Source organism: Pinus tabuliformis, chromosome 2_2 (genome assembly GCF_031772625.1).
Source record: "Pinus tabuliformis cultivar Carrire ecotype Pingquan chromosome 2_2, CPIR1, whole genome shotgun sequence".
NCBI lineage: Eukaryota > Viridiplantae > Streptophyta > Pinopsida > Pinales > Pinaceae > Pinus > Pinus tabuliformis.
Window position 1 is genome coordinate 501,607,256 of NC_142300.1, and position 7,611 is coordinate 501,614,866.

Here is a 7,611-nt window from a genome sequence, read left to right on the forward strand (position 1 = left end):
CAGCTCCGGACAAAAACCCCTCTGACCCTGCTTTCCTCTGAGACGAGTCCTTCGAGAAAAGGACTCTGTTGACAGCCGACAGATGGGAGGTACCTCCGGCTTCGCTCCCTGAAGTGTGTATACCCCCTACGGGCCTCCAAAATCCTATATTCTGAGCTGAGCTGATGATATCTTCAAGGCCGCCAGTCGGGCAAAAAAATTTTGAGGGAGAAAAACCCTTACCACCAGATGGGACGAACCCTTTTGCACCCCACGCACTCTGAGTTGCTTGAGGGTTTTCACCTACAGAGCCCTTGCCGTTTAGACCCAAAACGCCAGAGAGATCCCAGCTCTCATTCAACAATCCTTTTGTATTTTTTGAGGCCCGCGAAAACCCTGCCGAGAAAGCACTAGACCCATGACTGTCATGCTTTGCAAAATATTCACCAAGGTTCTGCTCGTTGATATCCTTTCCCCACATTGAAAGGATGTCTTCAGGAGATGGGTCAAGCTCCACCGACTCGCTTGCAATTACCATGGTAAAAACCCACACCAAACCTTGAAGAAAACGACCCTCCTCGCAACCGTTACCCGGGAATAATGCGGAAACCGCCTGCAGACAAAGGAAACTATCTTGCCAAGGCTCGAAACAGCGTAAAACCACAAGAAAAGTCACGGGAATAGACTTCAGTAAACCGCTCTCCGTAAAACCCCAAACCGAAATAGGAAAACTCCGCCAGTCTGAAAAGAGACTTTTGACTCCCAGCTGTCTCCAAACCCGAATGCCCAAAACAGAAAGCAGACAAGCTTGCAAAGTCCGCCAGCGCTGCAAAGTCTCGTACCTGCGTGTCACAGCTGCAGAGTCTGCATCACCTAGGCCATAGGCCTAGGGTTCCCGGATCGAAACCCTCGCTCGCCATCTCCAGATCCACTGAAATCATCTAGTTGCCTTCTCAATGGACGATCTTGATAAAGGTATTTGAGATATCTTGCAAATCCATTTTTTCAGTTAACGAGATGTGACCCTACTCATTCCAAAATTCTATGTTGATCGAGACCTTTATTATTCTCTGAAACTTAAATCCATCGATTAAGAATCTTGTTATATTGTAAGTCTTAAGTTTTTATGTGCTTATTAATTAAATTTAAATATGGTTATGGAATCGTTATTAGTACTTACCAGGTACCAATGGAGATCTCTCTTGGTTTTTCAATTTATTAGTTCTTTCCAGAGCAAGACTATAAGATTATTTGTTTATTGACCACTATTAACTTAAGATTCACCAACGTAAGTTATAATTATTCATTTAATTTTTCCTATACCATAATTTCTAACTTGAATTGGAGGGGCTACATTTCCCTCCAGAACAAAATTACATTATAACAAATTAAATTTATTATTTTAATTACTTTTAACTTTTTATTTTTATTTTGGCAATATTTAAATATTTATGCTCTAAGGTGTTTCCCTCTAAAATCAAATCCCCTCTCAAGTTACGTGTACATTCGTGGGCCCTTGATTTAGGTGTTAGACAATTAAAATAGTTTGAATCATTTGATTGATTCGACTAGTATTAAGTTACTTACAAATTATAAGGCTTGTGACGCAGTTGGTCGACCTCGCCCTTACTCGACACTACTTCCAAGTGCTTCTCTTAACCATGGTACGTGAGTGGAGTGGAATTGGTCATCTGTGCTTAGACAAATTCAATCTCATTCATGTAAATTTTGCGCTGAGCACAAATCGAGTTTTAAAGTAAGTTGTATTTTAAATTGGAGTTTATCCTCAGCAGATCAACAAAATGTAGATAAGTACTAAAATATGCTAAGTAACAGGAAACTAAATGTTATTGATCTGAGGTGCATTCATAGCATTACATTTTTTGGGCGGTTTATTCTCTTACGAGAAGTTGTTCTTGTAATGGTGAAATGAGTTAAATTATCGCACACTGGAATGTTGGTTATGAGAAATTTATACCAAATGTGATCCCAGTTTATTGTTTGAAAAAAAATTATAAATGAGATAGAGAAGTAAAAAGACTATATGTATTTATATATATCCATATATAACATTAGCCAAAATACTAGTCATGGGTAATTGGTCACATCATGGAGGAAAGATCAACAGTAAGAAATTGGAAGAAGTAGAGTATCGGCATTAATTATTAGAATCTAGTTATGTAACTAGTATTAAGTGATTCTTCTTTCACCAGAGATTTATGAGTAGTTATTTCCTTATTTCCTTTTTATTTCCAAAGAGTTGGAGAACTCGAGGTGGGATAGGAGTAGGAAAAGGAGAGAAGGAAAGAGCCTGCTAGGATAATTCTGAAGATGGACTAGTGCAAATGGAACTCCGTATTTAGACATAGTCTATGCATTAATGAATTTTAGGATGGACTGGGGAGAGGTCTTGATGGTAGTGAATCTATAACCGCTACAAAAAGTTTTTTATGAGTGAAGAAGCACGGGGGGAGGATCAGGACGTAATAGCCTAATCCTCCTTGGTCGAGTGGAAGGTCATTCCTATAAATTAAGGAGTCTCAACTCACAGATAAGTGTTTATGAATTAAAACTATAGACAAGAAATAAAATTATATGTTTTGTGCTTACTTCCATCTACTATGTTTTTGCCTGATGAATATTAATTAGCTGTTAAATTCTCTGTGGAAGAATAGTAGGTGATGTATATGTTATATGTTTGACTGTATGGGAAATAAAAAGAAACAAAAGAATTATTTGATGACTATAGGATAGTGAATTCATAAGTCAAAAGAAAGGATGCACAGTAAACCATTTTAAATCAAAGATAGATGAAATAGCAGGAAAATGTAAAAGAAAACAACCATGTGTGCTTTATGTGTAAATCTCTTATCAGTGGGAGAATAGAAATAACCTTTTTGAATACAAAGGGTTTGGTTATTATCATAGCAACAAATATTCATATTAAATCCTCACTGTTACGATTTTGAGCCATGAAAAATAACTAAATACTTGCTCAACGGAAGTCATCTAGACACAATATAATAATTCTGGGTTACAATGTGAGCAGTGACAGAAGCTAGGATTCGAAATTTAATAACTGTTCAAACAAACACAATTGATAGAATCATAACAAACACTACATTTAATACTCAATCCTTTACCTATAGTGATTAGCAGAAAATTAATTTGACAACTGCGAGGGTTCGGTGAACTAGAAGAAAAAAAATCAAACCCTCATATTTCCATCTCAAAACACCCCAATGATATCAGATAGGCCATTCTGGAGGGTTCAAACTTTGAAGAGACAAATGAAGGCGGAGATAACTGAATGCAACTGAAATAAATGGGAAGGAGAAAAAATAACCCCGAACTCGCATAAGTGATAATTTATACAAGTTTAATCGTCAAATAAATATCAGAAATAGAAAATTGTAATAGGCCACATGGCTATTAACAAAAATAACGTGGTTCCAAACTCAACCGCTATAATATTACCATAAATCCGAATTCAAAAACTCGAGAAATCATTTCTTCACAAAAATCATAACTTTCAATGTACCAAGAGCCCATTAGGGCAGAGCCTTCAAATTTAATGAGCAACAAATGATGAAAACTAGGTAAGAGCTTCATGGAAGAATGAAATTATAGTTGGAATCTATCACCTTCCTTAAAGGAAAACAGAGCCTATCTTTTATCCAACAGAAATACCCTAAGCTACAATAGCATAATCTAAGTTTTTGGAATAGCAACAAGAACCATTGGATGTTCAATACGACACCAATCATGGGCATTAAGCTACACCCCAATAGCCAGAAGTGCACATGTGATGTTTCCTTGAAGATGCGACGGTGGAACAAGTGGTTGGAGTCCATTGAACTCCATACCGAGTCGCAAGGTAACCTACCAGGGTAGCCAGAATAGGAAAACTTAACTAGTTGGCAACCAGAGTTAACAAAAAACAAATAAACCAAAATTGCACAAGAAATTACCCACCATGATGAGTCCCTGTTGCACCGAGTCTGTAAAAATGTTAATGTAGTTGGCCAATGGACCACTACCTGCAAATAACCATAACAAACATAATTTCAAATACAAAATCATAGAAACTATAAACCAGAGTAGTAAAGGGAGAAAAGAAATCATTTATGCCACCGACATACCTATGGACATGCTTGTCGAGATGTAGATGCCTCTGAGAGGTGAGAAAATGAAATGGGTTCTCAGAATCTAGCATTACCAGCGATATCGGGTGTTGGAAGAGTCAAGGGGCCTCCATCGCCAGAAAAAATTGAAGAGCGAAACCCTCTCTTAACGAACAACACAAATTGAAGACTGAGGGTGAGTTAGGTTGGGTAGTTACCAAAATGAACCCTAGACCAATGTTGGTCGTGCGATCAAAAAGCAACTAGATCAACACTTGTGATGAATCCAGGTAGCACTCAAGAAAGTTTTGGAGCCTAGGGTCGGATGACCCCTGTCAATAAAAACCAATTATAGTTATGTAACAATTAAAACACTAGTACCATGAAACTGCTAATCTCTTTTTAATTAATACTTAATGTAAAGTTTTGTGCTACACTATAAATATTTGGCATCTCTTTATTAAATATGTTGTATTAATGTTTGAGTAGAAAGGCATATGCTTTGTGAGGGTATTAATATTACTTTTTTTTTATGATCTTAAGTATATATGACATGTAGATGTGACAAGAGGTATGAATGACCACTTTCCTTAAGTTGTATTAAGTGCATAGGTCTCGAAGGTGTATAACAGGATTAATATACCTATTAAATGAAATGATGTGTAGATGTTTACCACATAATCGATGGGTAAGGGTTAAGTGTTATAACTTTATGTATAATGTTATAAACTTTGTGAATAGCATATGAAAGATCAAGAACATAAGTTTACTCTTGACTGTCATGACTATAGTTCTAGGTCCTAGGTATTAGATAAGCTTGTATTATATAAGTTAAAAGTTTTAATTAGGTCCTAGGTATTAGATAAGCTTGTATTATATAAGTTAAAAGTTTTAATTTTTTTATGTGTGACATGTTACAATTGGTATTAGACATGTTACCGTTTGTTGCCTGTATTTTTTCAAAGTCTATTAAATATTTTATATTGGAACTTGAAAGACCATCTTTGAAGATTAAGAGGCAATCTATCTTGGAAAGGTTATAAATCTGTCGATTTGCCATAATGTAAGTTTTTTCTCTTTATCTTCTACTTTTGAACAACATTTTATTTACTAATTTTTATCTTCAATGATTCTTTATATATCACAATGTTTCTCGAATTTATGCCTTACAACATTTCCTTTGCAACATCTAGTGCAATTACTAGTTATTCTCGTTTATAGATACTACAACATCTCCCAAATACCGGTCTCTATATTACTTTTAACCTTTTATTAACTTTTAATTGAGTCGACATCTAAATAATATTAATTGTTAAATATTATTTTAAATGTTAAATTTTACAAACACCCAATGATCGTTCTCATAAAATTATGATTATAAGAAGTGTTTAAGAAATAATTGTGATGATTTATTAAGCTTAAAATAATGAAATAATGTATTTACTATGATTATTTTTATTTGTAAGGAAAATGTATTTATTTCAAGATAATACATGAGAAGTGATGTTTTTAATTAACATTTTTTTTTTATCTAATATGTGCTTTTCAATCTATTATCTTATTTAATGGTTAGAAATGTATTTATGGGGTATAGTTTAAGGATTAATAATTTAATGGATAATATTTACATTAATTTAGGAGTTAAGCTTTAGAAATTACTAAAAAAATAAAGATTTATATTGAAACTTAATATTTAAAGGAAACAAAGCTAGTGAATTATATGTCAAAAATTTATCAAGTAATTGTGTGAAACATTTTAAGTTGATTAGGTTTTAAGTTATTAATAACTAATAGAGGGTTAGAGCTCAATAAGTGTTATGGCTTCTGGGATTTCGAGCAAATGGATTAGTGAGTATTTAAATGTTGTGAATTAGTTGTTAGTGGAATGCAAGTAACATATATTAATTGGTGATTACATAAGTGTTGGACTACACTAAAGGTTGTAGATTGTGGATCAATAGTTAGAGTGGAATTATTAGAAATGGGTTATACGTTATGCCTAGTGAATATGAAATACTTTTTAAGAGCTAAAGCAACAGCATGAAAAATTTGAAGTAGTTATTTCATCTACTAATGAAAATCCACAACATTCAATAAGTTGTATGGTATCAAATCATCGTGAGGAGAAAAAAATCACTGTCAGTACCAACTAAGTACTTTGCTGGACAATTTATGTAACTATTTCCATTAACAAAATTGATATAAACTAGACTATATGACCTACCCTAGAGTATCATATCAAATCTTTAAGAAAACATGTCAACAACAAATGTACAATCCCTTAAAGCATTGATATATATAAACCAAAAATGCAAGTCTAATACTCAAGATAAGGATCATAAGCTCCATACCATAATAATCAATAATTAAATCAAGACTTAAATAAACAGAAAGAAAACCTAAAAATTATAAATATGGTTAGGAGCATGAGAGAAAGTGTGGGTATAATGAGAAACATTGGTTATGTAAATTGTGACTCATTGGAGTTCACTCTAATTTGTAAATCATGACACATTGGTTGTGTCATATTTTGTATACATTTTTTTTTTTTGCAACATAGAGTAGTATCATACCCTTATTTTCCATATTTAGCCAATGAAAAATGTTGTATATTCTAATTGTAAAGTTGGGTTGAAGATTATTGGAACATGATAGGATAAATTACATCCTTCTAGTTTAATATATGGGTTGGAACATGATAGAATAAATGACATCCTCCTAGTTTAACATATGGGAAGAATGTTTCTCACCATATAAATGGAAATTTTCCCACCATACCTTGCATGAAATAACTATCCTTGAAATATTTACCCTAATTCCATCTCTTCATTCTTCTTAATTTGGGATTCCATCTAGGTACTAATGTACACTATGGCCTTATGCAGGCCTTACAATTAACTGGGTATGTGTCTCAGCTCCTTCCTTATCTCATTCATCTTGTGACATTAACACCCTATAGGAGGAGGATATATAGCCATGGCATGATTGTACCTAGGAATTTCCAAAATCCAAGGCTCCAAGTATTACTAGAATTAAGACTACCACCACACAGGAAAAAGAAAAAAAACAAGAGGATCATAGGGGAAAATCCTTTTTGAGTATTTGAAAAGACAATCAATGAATGATCACTTTAAAATCCAAATATAGACAAAAAAACTAAAATTACAAACCTATCCATATTTTCAATAGGGAAAATATTTCCATTACCATCAATAGGTGATCTATAATTATTCCTCTCTCACCACATATATGTTCAATTTTACGGACCAAATTTGATACCATATAATTTATTGGACTTTTCAACGTTTACTCAAGCATATTCATCATTAACCATTAACCAATAGAGTGCTAACAATGTTAGTTTTCTTAGGGATAAAATTATTTTTTGTAGATAATTACATTTTAGAACACTTTCAACATTTTCACATTGCATAAATCCCATATCATCATAAGCAATTATGTAGAGAGAACATTAGCAATAACAATGTAGCAGAATAGTCATAGGTTT

At 33.6% G+C, this 7,611-nt stretch overlaps 1 long non-coding RNA gene across 1 annotated transcript; it reads right to left on the reverse strand.

Moving 5' to 3' along the window:
• Nucleotides 1-3,446: 3,446 nt before the first annotated feature.
• LOC149193559 (uncharacterized) lies at nucleotides 3,447-4,281 on the reverse strand. The gene is made up of 3 exons (XR_016254968.1): nucleotides 4,122-4,281; nucleotides 3,955-4,019; nucleotides 3,447-3,861 (listed from the first exon to the last, which is right to left on the reverse strand). It is a non-coding gene; the product is annotated as an uncharacterized LOC149193559 (long non-coding RNA).
• Nucleotides 4,282-7,611: the final 3,330 nt, after the last annotated feature.